Below are 16280 nucleotides of genomic sequence, written 5' to 3' on the forward strand. Positions count from 1 at the left end.
ACACATACCAGGCAATTCTATCATCATTACCTGCTTGTCCGGAAAGTCATCACTAATTATTTCATTATCTAGTACAGGGTGGGCTGCTAAGAAATCCGCCACTGCTTGTCTCTTTACTGCTTTCACCAGTTCATAAGTGATCATGTATTCTGATAATAAAAGCATCCATTTAGCTAATCTCCTGGATAGCATTGGTCTTGTCATCAAGAACTTGAGGGGATCCGCACACGAGATCAAGATTATATCATGGGAGAGAGTAATGCCTTAATTTATGTACTGCGAAGATTAGAGCTAATCACACTTTCTCGATGGGTGAATAGTTGCATTCAGCTCCTATTAGAGTTTTGCTCAGATAATAAAGCACAATCTCCTTCCCTTACTCATTTGTTTGCGCTAACAAGGCTCCTAATGAACTTTCTGCTGCAGAAATATAAAGGATGAGGGGTCTACCTTTCACAGTGCCACTAGTACTGGAGGCTGTTTCAACAATTCTTTAATCCAATCAAATGCATTTTGACACGATTGGTCCCAAACAAATTCTACCCCTTTCTTCATTAGATGGGAAAACGGCTAACATATTACTACAAGATTGGAGATAAAGCGATGAATATATACTAACTTTGCCTATAAACTCTTCAACTCTTTTACTGTTTTTAGAGGTGGCATTTCTTGAATTGCTCTGATCTTTTTCGTATCGACTTCAATTCCCCTGTGCCTGACAACAAAACCGAGGATCTTTCCCGACGAAACACCAAATGCGCATTTAGACGGATTCATCCTCAGTTGCTTCTTTTTGAGCTGACGAAATACTGAAACCATGTGTTCACAATGTTCCTCATGGTCATTTGACCTGACCACTAAATCATCCACATAACATTTGACATGCTTGTGCATCATGTCTTGGAATATATTCTACATTGCCCTCTGATATTTCGCACCAGCATTCTTGAGACTAAACGACATAACCTTATAACAGTAAATTCCCAACGATGTTCTGAATGCCGTAGCTTCCTCATCTTCTAGGGCCATTCTTATTTGGTTATACCTAGCATAACCATCCATAAAGGACATAACGACATACTTAGTTGTACTATCAATTAACAGCTCAATAATTAACAGTGGGAAATCATCATTCAGACATGCTTCATTTAAGTATCTAAAGTCAATGCATACTCTAATTTGTCTGCTTTTCTTCTTTATTGGGACAATGTTTGATATCCATTTAGGATACTTGACTTCTCTGATAAACCTAACTTTAATTAACTTATTCACTTCTTCTTCAATCAAGGGAATCAGATCCGGGTTGAATCGTCTCTGTGCTTGTTTAATCGGTCTCTTGTCTTTAGAAATATTTAATCAATGCATCGCCACTGATGGTTCTAGGCTTGGCATTTCTACATATGTCCAAGTAAACACATCTTTATTTTCTTTCAACAGTTTAATATACTAGTTAGCCTCATGTTTAGGGAGACTAGTGCTTATAATTATATTCCCGGTTTCTTCTTCTATCCCTAGATTTATTTCCCGTAAGTTATCGATCGTCGGTTGCCCCCTGTCTTCTATCTGCTTCGGAGCCAGCTCAGGACGCTTGATCATTTTAGTTTCCGCCCCATCTATTGATATCACAATAATCATGTTTATCGAAGATTCTCCTCCCAACCCGCGGAACTTCTCTCATTTTTCTTCATTGATTTCGATCGGGGGTAAGATACCTTTTCCATTGTTCAACCCAGTCAGCTCTTCGCAATCGAAGCCCATGTTCTTCACTATCTTTTTGATAGTAGAGCTGTATCTTTCCAAATCTTCAGGTGTCAATTTTGTGTGGTTCATTTTGTTATCTATCCCTTCTTCTATCTCTGCCTCTGAGACTGCCTAAAATTCAATAGGCTCGGGGTTCTTCAAACTGGCTTCAACATGGAACCTCTTAGGCATAACTGGGAATGGTTTCTTCCTTTTTGCATGTGGTAATGGCATCTTGTAATTTGACTGCAGAATTTCTAATTTCTTAGGAGATAATAATGTTAGCGGAGGCTGCCCTGGTTGTCTCAAATGTCTTGGCACAAAATAAAACTTCTGTTTCACATTCTCTTTCTCAGATAACTCTATTTTGGCGACTCCGTTTTGCACTGTGTTCATTTCGCCTCTTACTATTTTATTCTCATTGCTTTCCTTTCTACTTCCTGTGGTGAATTCATCACAATAGTTAGCACCGGGGAAGAAAGACTCTGCTTCAGTATACGGCTTTGTTTCTACCATCACCTAATATTGAATTCCATCTTTACAGTACTTGAAGCATTGATGGAGGGTTGACGGTATAATGCTGTATTGATGCATCCAGGGTCTTCCAAAGAGGAGATTATATGTTGTTACTGCATTGATAACGTGACAAACAACATCTCTCGTTAGCTCTTCTATCTCCAATGTTAATGTGATTTTACCGAGCGCTCGCTGCCCGTCTTGATTAAACCCTTGTAACATCATCCCACTAGGGCGCAAATGAGAACGACGATATCCCAATTCGTTTAGCATCATTAATGGTAGCAAGTTCACTATGGAGCCATTATCTATCATTATTCATTTTATCTGCTTACCACCGACATGGTCCACAACCATCAGCGGTCTGTTATGTTCTTCGCCACAAATTAGATTATCATCGAAGAAGGAAATGATTGGCATGCAATTATTTCGTTCTTCATGCTCCCTCTCTGTGAGCATTGCTTTTCTGACATCATTATCAGATAGAGCTTGAATTAGGATGTATCGAGAATCTTTCGACTGTTGCAATGCGTTGTATACACTCAATCAAGCTGGTATGCCTTTCAGATGACTCACCACATCATACATCACCTTCTCAACCTTGTTCTTTCCCTTTTCTCTAATACTGTCATGGCATTCTTCAAATGTTTCTTTTCTTGTTACCTCGATGTTCTGTTTATGGGGACTTTTTATCCTTTTATCTGAGCGTAATGTGACTACTACGGCTTTGCCTGTCCGCCTTAGCGAATGACTGTCATCCATTTCTCTTACTAGTGGTTTCTTGAATGATTGTTATGCTCGTTGTCAGTTTATTGCTCTTACATCTATCAGAAATCAACAATAGAACTTAATTAGCACTTATTCACAAATCTATTTTATCCCAGAGATGAGAGGAAGGACGTTTCCTGCTGAGAGTTGCCATTTTGGCACCTTATAGGATGCCAAACAATGATGAAATTCTCTAAGTCATTGTTAAGTCAATATTAAGCAAGATAAAAGATCCCCAGTAGAGTCGCCATTTTGTTTCGACCAGAAATGAAAAGCATTTGATTTGGGGAATCATCTCACTCAATAATGATAAAAAGAAAGAACTAAGAGAACAATCATCAAATTTATTCATTATGAGTTCATTACATCCTTTTGATCTTCTGATTTTGAGACAGAAATTCTAGAAAATACAAATGTCCAAGTATTGAATAGGTTTAAATATAAATTTTAGCAGCATTCCGGCTCATATCAGTCATGTCTTCAGGGGAGATGAGTTGTGCGGGCTTTTTGTGCACTTCGTCCCTCATCGACATGATAAAGGAGTGCTAAGATCCCTTTAGAACATCTGAAACGGCCTAAGGACCTGTGAAAATGCAACACAGTATTGCCTCATAGAGTACCCACGCAACTCCTCCCTGAATTGTGCGAGCCCATGCAATTCACAAGGAGTGGCGTGGCCCGGCCTTCTGTACTCCCTCTCGTTCTCTCCTTCTCCAATACCGGTTAGAGGCACTGGTCTTCCAAACATTCGATCCTATAAATGAGGGGGGTAGGGGGTATTTATAGGCTTCCGCACATGTAAGCCCTCGAATCCCATGCCGTGGACCCCACTTTGCATCATCGACTCAACATATCCTGCAAAGGGTAGCACGGCCCGGTGCAACTATGGCGAGTTGCGCGGACCTGCCCAACTTGGATCTCGCGCAACTCATGACCCATGCAACTTGTAAGTGCTATGTTTTCTAGCTCCTATGATTGTCAAATTTTGTAGTGCCAAAATCTCTTAAAATCTGTGTCTTGTGTAGCTCATCTACATATTCAAGATCATGCATCTCATGTACAAGAACAAAGGTCTTTACCTTAAGAACTTTAAATGTAAGATCAAGAGATAGACAAGTTCAAGTTCAAGTACAACACCAAGTGTTAGTTCAATCTTTCAAGCTTCAATAGTTAAAAGTTTCAAAGCTTCATCAATGTCAAGACAAGGTTCTTTACTTTGAACCTCAAAGCTAAAGATGAAATACAAGTCAAGTACTTTAAGTTCAAGTTTTAAAGTACAAGCTTCAACATACTTCAAGATGTCAAGCTTCAAGTACTTCACGATCAACTATCAACCAAAGCAAAAGATGTTTCAATGTTCTAACATCACTTATAAGGTATGAATGACTTCATACCCTAGATTGCCATAGGTTAGGTCATATTGATTGCATACTTTAATTGGGTCACTACATAAGTGTATAGATTGTTTTCTTGACTAGTCTTAGCCTATGTTCGACTAGTCCTATTACTGGCTTGACCAATCTAAGAAATTTCTCGACCAGTCCAAGGTTTGTTACTAATTTTCAGGATTTTTTGTTATTTCCTCGACCAGTCCTGGAGACTGCTCGACTAATCGAGTGAAAAGTGCTCGACCAATCGAGCAGCCTCGACTCAAAGTCCAACAACCAAATTGGGTCCTACATGACCAGTCGTGGACAAGACTCGACCGATCGTGGAGGCCACTCGACCGGTCGAGCAAGCCGTTCGACCAGTAGTGGAACGACCTGATCTTATCGCACCCAAATTTTTAAAAGTCTGTTGGTCCTTCGACCAGTCGAGCTGACCTCTAGGCCAGTTGAGTAAGCAATTTTTGCACTTATAAATAGAGCACAATTTTTAGAGTTTGGTATCCAATTCAAGAAAAATCAAGACACCACTCTGAGAGATAAGTTTGTGATATTCTTAAGCTATTTAGTGCTCATTTTATATTCTCTTTAATTAGCTTTTTATATTTAATTTTATATTCTACATTCCAATCTTATTTGAAGAAGGGATTGAAGTTTTCCCATTTCTTGGAATCAAAATCAAATCAAGCTAGCCCAAAGTGATTTAATCTAAAAAATCATTTAGAACTTAGAACCTTTTCATAAGTGAGTGTGAACATTGAACATCTACGTTGAACTTCTACTTTGAATTGGTTCTACCGGGCTGCATTAAAAGAGAATATCCAGATAAGTATTTTTCTGTTTTGTAAATCAATTATTCCTTTGGTTTCTTTGAGATTGTGCCAGAAAAATCTTTCTTTTGGTTTGTCTGAGGTGATACAGAAAAATTAGAGCGTAGGGCTTTTTGAATTGTGTAAGCCCACTTGAAAGACATAATTGTGAAAGTTTTAGGTGAACCTTGAAAAACCTATTTCATAGTGAACGCTAATATCCACTATGTGAGGATATTAGGAGTGGAGTATTTGTGTGGCTGTTTTTCTAAATAATTGGTGTACACACAAGTGAACCACTATAACTTCTGGTCTTGTGGTGATTATTTGATTGTAGCATTGTGTGGATGTTGTAATTTCCTTTATGCATTTGTGGAGAATGTTGTAATCTTTTTATGTATGTGTGGAAATGCTGTAATAACTTAGTTATTTTCTTTGCTATTTTATTTTTTATTCCTCTGTATCAGTTTAGGATTTTGATACACAAACTGTTCTAAGAATCAGGTTGTCCTACCATAAGCCATTGGTTTTTGGTGTAAGGTTGTCCTAAGAACAACATCTATATCAACCTCTCAATACTTGTACATTTAAGGTTGTTATTCATTTTTGCATTGTGGGACTTTTTAAGTGCTATCTTTATTTATATTTGTTTAATTTCGTAATTAATTTTTTAATTTGGCATAGTCCTATTCACCCCCTATAGGACTCTTAGCTCGGCCTTTTCATAACTCATGACCCGCGCAAGTCACCTTGTCTTCACTTCTATGCTCTATTTCTTTCTCCAATTCTTCTTATTGAAGCTTCTTTCTTTAACCAAATTTTATGCTCCAACACCAGGCACATTTCTAGAGAGTTAGAGCATAAGGTCAGAATGTTCTATCTTGCACAAAAGAATTAATCAAATTAAGATCGTGGGCATCATCATCATCTTCTGCCTGTTTGCTCATATTGAAAAAGATATTGAGCTCCAATGTCATATTCCCAAAAGGCAAATTCATGACTCCATTCCTTCAATTGATGATTACATTTGATGTGGCAAGGAATGAGTGACCAAGGATGACGAGAATTTGAGTGCTCATATCCACGATAGGTTGAGTATCTAGGATGATAAAATCTACTGGGTAGTAGAATTTATCAACCTGGACCAACACATCCACATTTATTGCTCTCGGTACACAAACTGAGTGATTGACAAATTGTAATGTGGTACGGGCGGGTTTGAATTCACCTAGACCCAGTTTTTCGTAGATCAAGTATGGAATCAGATTTATGCTCGCTCCTAAGTCAAGTAGTGCGTGCTCAATCCGGTAATTTCTAATTACACAAGTGATGGTTGGGCTACTAGGATCTTTGTACTTTTATGGCACATCTTGCTTTAGGATGACACTCACCTTTTCTATTAAAAAAATTTTCTTTTAAATATTTTTCCATCTTTTGGTCATACATAAGTCTTTTAAATTTTTTGCATATGAAGGTATTTGTTTAACGACATCTAGTAGAGGAATGTTGACCTTCACTTATTTTACTACCTCTAGAATATCTTGAGAGTTAGAGAGAGGTTTTAGTGCAATCAACCATTGGGGAAATGGAGCAATCGGCTTGTCTTGAGGTTCCAGTTCCAACTCACGTGGAGTGTTTCTAGGTATATCTGTTTCATCTATTTTTGGGTCCTTAGACTTTTTAGCCCTTACCGGAATAGATTTGTCAATTGTTTTCCCACTCCTAAGAGTGGTGATAGACTTAGCCTGCTCCATTTGATTTGAAGAGCTCAGGTTGCTAACTTCGTATTGCTATTTTGGATTGGGAAGAGGTTGAGCTGGAAGGCTTCCTTTTTCCCCAATCGCATTTTTTGTCTCAATCCCTTGTATGGCCTTTGTAAGGTCTTAAAAGCATGAAGCATACCCTGATTGAAACACTCTTGATTTTGAAGATGCTTTAGAACTGGATCCTTTTGAGGTTTCTCTTAATTTAGAATTTGATTAGGGAATCCTTGAGGAGAAGCAGTTTGTCCATTCCTCCAACTAAAATTTGGATGATTTCTCCAACTAGAATCATATGTATTTGGAGTGGATCCACTAAAAGGTCTTTGGTAATTATTCATGGCATTAGATTGCTCATTCAGTACCTCTTGAAAACCAGGCATTGTTGGACAATCTTCAGTTGTGCGAATGTTGTAAGCACAAATATCGCAAATAGTTTCCATAGCCTTATCTTTCTTTAAATCCATGGCCTCGAGCTTTCTTGTGAGATTAGCCACTTTAGCATTTATATCTGTTTCAACCAGAAATGAAAAGCATTCGCTTTGGGGGAATATCTCACTTAATATTAATAAAAGATAGAGTAAAGAGAATAATCATCAATTTTATTCATTTTGAGTTCATTACATCCTTTTGATCTCTTGATTTCGAGACAGAATTGCTTAGAAAATAAAAAAAATGCAAGTATCGAATCAGCTCAAATATAAATTTTGGCAACATTCCAGCTCATATCATTCATATCTCCAGGGGAGATGAGTTATGCGGGCTTCCTATGCATTCTGTCCCGTATTGGCATGATAAAGGAGTGCTTAGATCCCTTTGGCACATCTGAAATAGCCCGAGGATTTGGAAAATTTTGACATAGCCGCTGCCTCAAAGCGTATCAGCGCAACTCATGGGATTTGCACGGGCCAAGGTGTAAGGCCCGTATCTTAGCACATACCGTTCCTTAAACTTCTGCGATCCTCGTCGAATCCTGGCAACCCACGACCTATATACCTCATTTACACGTGACCCTTAGTTGCATCCCATAGATCTGGGTCAGCTTGACTTGAAACTTGTACCATCACGACTGCATCGTCGCCGTGGTTCCAACTCCACGTCTTGCGCATCGATACGATACCTAGGCCACAAGTTGTAGGCTCGTAAATATTTTGAAGAAACGAGGCATGTTACAAATTCTGAGAGAATCTCTACAACTCATCATATCAATCAATCAATCACAAGTCAAGAACACAACCCATGCCTCTCCCATCCTTTTCTTACTAGCAAAGACAAGCAACCCATACCCCATGCCACCTTACCCCCCATAAGTCAACTCTCTCATACACACACTCATCCCTCTCTTACACTACCCATTCCTCTCATCCCATCCTTCTTACACAACCCCACTCTTCTCTCATTTCACTTCATTCTCTATCATTTTCCAAGTAACCATAAGAGAAGAATCCTAAGGAGAGAAAATAAGTTAAGTGTGTGGCCCACTTCCTACCCCAAGATCTCCCATCCTAGCCCTTCAATCCTCATCATCTTCCATCAAAGAGAGAGCTAATGAGTTTAGCATTCCATCAGACCAAGAAGATACAAAGGTGGGTGTTCATATTGGCTTAGAATTTTTTTTTAAATTTTATGATGAGCCAAGTGGGGCCTACTGATTGATGGTATGGATCTCACTTTAGACCCTAGGTGTGGCCAATGGCCCACCATGATTCATATGTTCATCCCATGATGGGGCCATTCTCCACGGACCCCATCATGATGTTTACTTTCCTAATTTGAAAAGGGTCATCTAGACCTTGTATTTTGGTGGAGAAGGGATCTCCACCAAAGATTTTGATTGGTGGGCCCACACGTAATGGGACCCACTTGATGTATGTTGTAATGCATGGAAGGGAGGGCCCATAGTGTCAGGGTCCCTCCATCATGCACGTCTCTCTCTCTCTCTCTCTCTCTCTCTCTCTCTCTCTCTCCTAAGTATTGTCGACCCCACCGTGATGTATGATCCAGGTTGTCCACCTGACGAGCCACACCATGATATATGTATTCCATTCATGCTGCAGCAGTGTGGCCCACCTTGAGAACGTGCTGCTTCCAACACGTGGACCCCCACCTTGATGTTATACCATGCCCAGACCATCTAGCGGGCCTGGACGCTGGTAGTTTATAAAAAAAAATTATTATATATATAATGGGTGGGCCACACCACGTGGGACCCACCAGCCCCATAGCTGCTGTGACATGCGTGGTATCCACACCTTCCAATCATTGAATGTGGTCGTGGACCCTACCATGATGTATTATCTAGGCCGTCTAGGGCCTGGACGCTACTATTTCAACAAAAAGAAAAAAAAAATATATATATATATATATATTATATTATATATACATGCATACATATATATATATTAATATATAAATGCTAGGGTGGACCCCACGTGGGACCCACCTGATAGGAAAGGGATTGACTGGTGTCAGTGGACCATCCAAATGGCTGGACGGTGGGACCCACCTAATGTATGGATCACATCCACACCGTCCATCCACATGGGGATCCACTGTATTGTATTTATTTTATCCACATCGTCCATCTGGAGGACGGTGGGACCCCATGTTCACATATGCATCTTTAATCCACACCGTCCATCAGGTTGGGATGGTGGGAACCCACAAGCAGCAACATAGTTGCTATATACATCAGCAAGCTCAGTGGGTCTGATCTGAGTTCGATCTAGACCATCAATCTGTGGCCCCACCACCAACAGTTAGTTGTTGGTCTTGATGTCAGCAAGTTCTGTGGGGGCCGCTAATGTATGTGTTACATTCAAACTGTCCATCCAATTGGCAAGCCCATCTCAAGGCCTGAGACTAAAAATGAGGCAGATCTATCAGGTCAACCACACTACAAGAAAACAGTGAAGAGTTGAACGCCTACCATTGAAATCCTTTTGGGAGCGCAGAAGTTTTGTATCAATATGAAATCTGCTTTTCCTCTTAACTTCAGGTCCTTGTGACCTTATGAATAGATTGGATGGAAAATAAACGGTATGGTGGAGCCCACCTTGATGTATGTGTTGTACATCCATGTTGTTCATTTGGTGAGCCCATTTGGATTGTGCAGGGCCCACCCCAATATGATGTATATGAGGCCCATGTGATGCAGCCCATTGCGATGTAAGAGGCTCATGAGATGCGGCCCATTGTGATGTATATGTGGCCCATGAGTGAGGCCCATTGTGATGTATATCAGCCCCATGTGATGCGGCCCAATTTGATGTGTATTAGGCCCATGAGATGCAGCCCATTGAGATTGTATATGGCCCATTATGATTGTATAAGGCCCATTGTGATTATATGAGTCCCGTTGTGATTATATGAGACCCACCGTGATGTATGTGTTATACATACGCCATCTACCCATTTTAGGCCATAAACCCCGCCGACTTATGTAGGCCCATCTTGTATGAGTGATGGGCCCATGCTGTCTACCCATCTCTTAGATATTTGGAGGGCCGAGGGCCCCGTTACGATTCCTATCTCCAAATGGGTCACACCTTGGGAGCAATGGTAGTTAAATGTCCACCATTGGGAACCATCCTAGGGCCCACCATGAAGCCCATCTTCCCATCCTCTCTTTTACCCCAACCTCAAGTAGAGTCCCACCATAATGTATGTGTTATTTATACGTTGTTCATCCATTCTTCCAGATCTCATAGGGCCATGGACCCTATTGACAGTCAGGTCCAAATCCCTAGTGGGCCGCATCATAAGAATCATGATTGTTAAACATCCACCGTTGAAAACCATATCTTGTAGGGCCCACTGTGATACCCAATTTTCAACCCATCTTCCCTTATTAGGCTATCCCAAATCATTGGGCCCCATTGATGCTAGTGATATCCATCCTTCCCTTATTGGGCTATCCCAAACCGTTGGGGCCCCATTTGATATTGATGCTTTCCACTATACCCTGTAGGACCACCTAAGCCTTGGAGCCCATCTTGTGATCATACCGGGTCTTCTATAGGGAATGTCGCCCACCTAGATGCATGTGTTTGTCCAAGTTTAGTAGCCCAAACCTGAGGCCCTACTTAGATGATGAGCAGGACTGCTTATAGGGTTACATAGTCCTGGATGTGTGTACCAAGGCCTGTCTTGTATTCGTATCGGGCTCTCATAGGAAAGCCTAGTTGTTCATGATAAAGGGAGCAAAGAAGCCCACTTGTTGTGTACCCACTTAACTCACCCCGTGAGATGTATGCTACCTTGTAATCGATTATTAGGACCTCGTGTTATGTATGTATCATCCCCACTATCCGTTTACCTTTTTAGCACGAGTGTGAGGCCTATCTTTGACATTAGTACATCATCATCACCACCCTTGCCATAGATGGAAGAATATGCGGGACCAGATTTAGTATATCCACAGTGTAGAGCCTATCTTAATGTATGTGTTAGGATATATAATATGTTAGTACCTTGAATAGGTTAGGATAGTTTATCGTGGACCATTTCATATAGACTTCTACATGTCTAGTAGGGCATATTGTTCAGCCCCTACTCTCGTAATCGAGATACCGGTTAAGACCGGTCATCGCCTCTTATATCTGATAATTATGCTAGTATACTTAGTCTAGTAGGACACACTGAGATCATGCTCAGTATTACATCATGATACATGTCTATACACATAATTTGTATGCCTATTGTGAGGAATAATTGATCATAGCATTGCCATTGGGTTGATTTATTTAGGGGATGCCCTAAGAGACAGAGTTGCCCCACATGATCGCGTAGTACGCGCAGGTTTGATGCATGACTGGATGGTATGACTCATACATCTCACATTTGTGTGACATGATCACTTAACGCCCTAGTTATATCAGGGCTGTGGCCTCCACAGGTTCATCATGGATGAATAGATGGGATACCAAAAATATTTGGTTCTAGCACTATGGGCACAAAAGATGTCCTTGGGTAAGAGTCCCAGAATCCTCTAGTACCAAAGGAGACTCCAACGTCCAGACTAAGTGGATACATGAGCGCCTGGGTTATGAATACAAGTAGGCGGTGTCTCCCACTGTGTCGTGGTCAGTTGGAAGGGGGTGTGGCCTTATCCGTCCGAGTGAGGGGGCTGTAAGCTAGGTTGACTTTGACCAACTCATAAATGGGTCCTCTATCGATGAGCCGGGCAGGTATTGATAGACTACTGGCTAGGCGGATAGTGAGGTTTTTTCCCCTTGCTGGTTGTGCAGCTAAGGAAACGGCATCCATTGTGGAGTTTAATAAGCCCCGGTGATATCCCAGAGATGAGCCATATTAACATGTGGACGTACTGAGTATGGGATTACATACTTACCATTTGACTCATTCACACTACGCCAAAATAGTGGATTGAACTCATCATTAAAAGAATCAGGTGTTTGGTCTATCAAAATGTTCTGTTTGAAAGCAAGTAAACATTAAAAACACACCCATTTCCAATCGGCTACCTTTCATCAAAGCTAGAAACAAAATGGATGGCCTATCTTATCCATTTTCATTAGGCCCATCCAAGCAAACAAGTCCTAAATGAATTTGGGGCTAGCCCAACTTCCCCTCACTTTGGAAGACATAACTCCAAATTATACAACAATCCTAATAAATTGATATGCAATTGAACTGAGCATCCAAACACGTAAAAAACTTAATAGCAAAACCCAAGCCCATATGCTCAAAACACCCAACACCAAAATTCCACCCATCCATTAATAACTAAACAACTCAACCCAAGTGAAAGTGCCAATCCCATTATTATAATTTTGCACATCATAGCTTAGGAGGTTGTAGCAACCCGTGGCTTGATAAGCATCACTCTATCATTTTTCATTAAAAAAATGAAAAAAGAAAATGAGACAAAAACTTCAGCTACTTACTGTCTACTAATGTCTTCCCATGTATGGGATTCTTTATCCAAGCCATAGAACAGGCGTATTATATCTCTCTCCCTTTCACCCAGGGTTGAACTGATAAGCTTGTTCACTTCATCCTGAAAATGACAAGAAATTTGGTATTTTATAAGGCTAACTACTAAAGGAGACTGAGAACTGAGACAACAGGTTTGCTAAGCCCACACACAAGTGAACTGCTGCCCATCCACATAAAAGAACACGTGCCAATATGGCACACTTGTGCAAGATCCAAGCTATCCATCAGGTGGGCTGCACTTGTTTAGATTAAAACTAGGTTGTTCCACTCAGGTCAGCCAAAGTGTACAAAATAAATGGATGGCTAGAAAAAAAAATTGTTTTAGCCATGCATTTCTTTTGTCAACGGTTGCTCATATGAGTGAAATGGCCTTATTTTGGCCAGAATCTCTAAACTATGTCGCATACCTAATGGAAATCTCATATCCTGTACATGTGTGCCACAGTGGCACGTGTGCCTACATGTGGATGGGAAAGGCTTCACGCAGGTGTGGGAGTAGCAACTTCTTGAGGCAATATACCAGAACTTGTGAAAGAAACCATGCAACAACTAATAAGATTTTATTTGAATACTAAGGGCCTTGTTGCTTATCTTTTGAAAGCAACCAATATAAATTTCAAGAATAACTGAAGAAGAAAAACCAACAACATTTTCAGAACTTCATTCAGGCGCATTGGTTTTTATCTTGAGTGACCAGTCATCAAATCCATGCCATGGGTTGTTCTCAAGATTGTTATCTGCAATGTACTACAAATAGAAAGATTTAAGATTTTGGATTAACAACGCACAACAATATAATACAACTGTGTGCATCCAAACAAATCATTCATGATAAGAATAAAAGCAGCTTGCTTTTCAAGTACAAACCAAAACAGTTTAATAAATAGAGCAGAGCAACCGTCTAAAAGAAAGGGTTTTATGTAACAATGTAGCGGCCATTCCATAACTACTTTTTAATACCTTGGTCTTTACATGCCATATTCCTCTTTCATAATTTCCTAAAGAGAAATGATTTAGTGGGCGAAGTGTATAGAAACCTTCCCATACACGGTAACATTTGGCCTCATGAGCATGTCACTTACTTGGACCATCCATTAGGTCCAACCCATTCTTCTTCCACTACTATGCACAAAAGATTACAAGCATTCCCTAATTCAACTTACCAGTAACTGAAGAAGTGGATAGAGCCATTTCCATGTGAAGATCAAATTGTAGTTAACTAATGGATAGTGTTTGAAGCTCACCCGAATTAACATTGGGTTTGTAAGAAACCAATGTCACCCACAACTCAGTTTGGGACTTTTCCATCTCATGCAGCATGTGCTTAGTTCTACCCATTTAATAAATCCAAAAATCAGTGTTAGATAGTGGTTCACAGCACTTTTTTTAATTTATAGATTTAAAAATAAATAAATAAATAAACTGACTAAAAGGCAACTTGGCAGGTTAAGGAAGCATCAGGGATTAAGTGTCCACTATATGCTATATGGTTTTGAGAATTTGGGAAATTAAAAATATATAATAAAAAAATTAAAAGAATACTAAATAATGAAGAGTTACTTGACAAATTTGTGGGTAAAAGAACAAAAGAGAAAAGAAAGAAAAAAAAGATAGGATGAAGGCTTACCTTTGGATGCGTGGATCGGATTTAGTACCAACAGAAGCTCCCTTCATGTCTTAAGAAGAAGACTTTTTCTCTATACAGCACATAGTCAAAACCAAAAATCATAAGGAAATCTAAGTTCCACTACTACATAAGGACCTTCCTATGAAAAGTACCCTTCTGTGGGGTTATGAATTTCTCTACAAATATTTGATTTTTTTTTTTTCAATGCCATTTTAAGGATCCAAGAGCCTACAGCATAGATGCTTCCAGTTGAGAGAAGGTGATGGTGGAAAAATCATGCTTACAACAACAAGAAATGAGGTGTTCTCCCAAATACAAACAATTACCCAAGAATAAAATGAGAAAATACATAACTAAAGACAAGACTGTCAAAAGTAAAGTGACAATTACAAGTCTGCCTCTAAGGGAGATGTATAGAATTTGCAGACATGTCTACTTAATTAAGATGGGCTCATTATTCTACCAGAACATTTGGAGAAGTCATCTTTCCTCGCGACTTAATCACTTAGGAGCACAGATTGGATATCACTATACATGCCATTAACAACCATGCACTAATTTATTTTTTTTTGGAAGGAATGGTTTGTCAAACTAACCTCTAAGTAAAATGCAACTGCAACAAAGAGAGTGTCATTCCAGAAGAGGAGACTTATAACAACAACCAGGATTGGTTGTCAGTTTTTAAAGTTGAACAGATAACTCCAACAGGAAGTAGAATCAACCATCCTTCCAAAAACTCACAAAGTATACGTCTACCAGCTTTGTCCACCAAGTAGTAATTACAGTGATAACAACCTAAACAAAAATATGCCTCAATGACCTAAACAAAAATATGTATCACCTTGCATTATTATGACCAGACATCAGTAACATGCACGGAATAAGAACATTCATGAGTGGAGAAGAGAATTTTTCAGATGTGGCAAAAGAGTTGTGATTGTCACCTGAATAGCCCCAACTCCAAAAGTTGCAACATCACTAGACAATTGTTGTCCAAAATTTAAAGAAAAAAGAAACAGCCATCATTTTAAATAACACAAACTCAAAATTGGGCTTGAAACACAATAATTGAAATTATCTCCTAAATAAGATTGATTTAATGACCGAAAGCACTGATTTATAACCATTTGTTTGTTAAAATTGGACTGCTAGGTATTTTCTTCTCAATTGTCCATTAATCTCGTTGGACCCCATGAAATCGATAGTGTAATTTAGTTTTAGATACTCAGGGATCCAACCCATGGTTCATTAGTAGATAAGAGTGCCTATCAACACTGAGGTCATGGGTTCGAGTGTGTGTGTGTGTGTGTGTGTGTGTGTGTGTGTGTGTGTGTGTGTGTGTTTAGGTGATGAACATACATTAGGCCAATCGGGTTACTTGACAAGCTCGACTGGTATAAGCGCACGTTGAATTAATCGACATAAGGCGCATACATACTCCTCGTGGCCTAAGCACTATCAATAATCACCTTACGACTCGAATTCATCAAACGTATCCGTTATGGCGAACTAGTTCAACCACTCATCGTAAACCGTTACCGATTGCCTGGACTACGTATTAGTCCCAATCATACTCAAACACAACAAGCATTCATATGTGATAGTCAAGCAACATGTGACAACCAATTCAAATATAAATCTCATTTTAGCATTTTAACAAACACATAGTACATATGTTGTCATACATAGGCATTGCATCCATAACTCACGTAGT

General features: G+C 39.7%; 1 long non-coding RNA gene across 2 annotated transcripts; it reads right to left on the reverse strand.

Moving 5' to 3' along the window:
- Positions 1-13010: 13010 nt before the first annotated feature.
- LOC131253298 (uncharacterized) lies at positions 13011-15571 on the reverse strand. Of its 2 annotated transcripts, none has more exons than XR_009175078.1 (4): positions 15163-15571; positions 14567-14636; positions 14184-14269; positions 13011-13686 (listed from the first exon to the last, which is right to left on the reverse strand). It is a non-coding gene; the product is annotated as an uncharacterized LOC131253298 (long non-coding RNA). The 2 variants fall into 2 exon arrangements; XR_009175077.1 differs by having other exon boundaries at positions 14103-14269.
- Between the last annotated feature and the right edge of the window lie 709 nt (positions 15572-16280).

The sequence above is a fragment of the Magnolia sinica genome, chromosome 8, assembly GCF_029962835.1.
Source record: "Magnolia sinica isolate HGM2019 chromosome 8, MsV1, whole genome shotgun sequence".
Taxonomy (NCBI): Eukaryota; Viridiplantae; Streptophyta; class Magnoliopsida; order Magnoliales; family Magnoliaceae; genus Magnolia; species Magnolia sinica.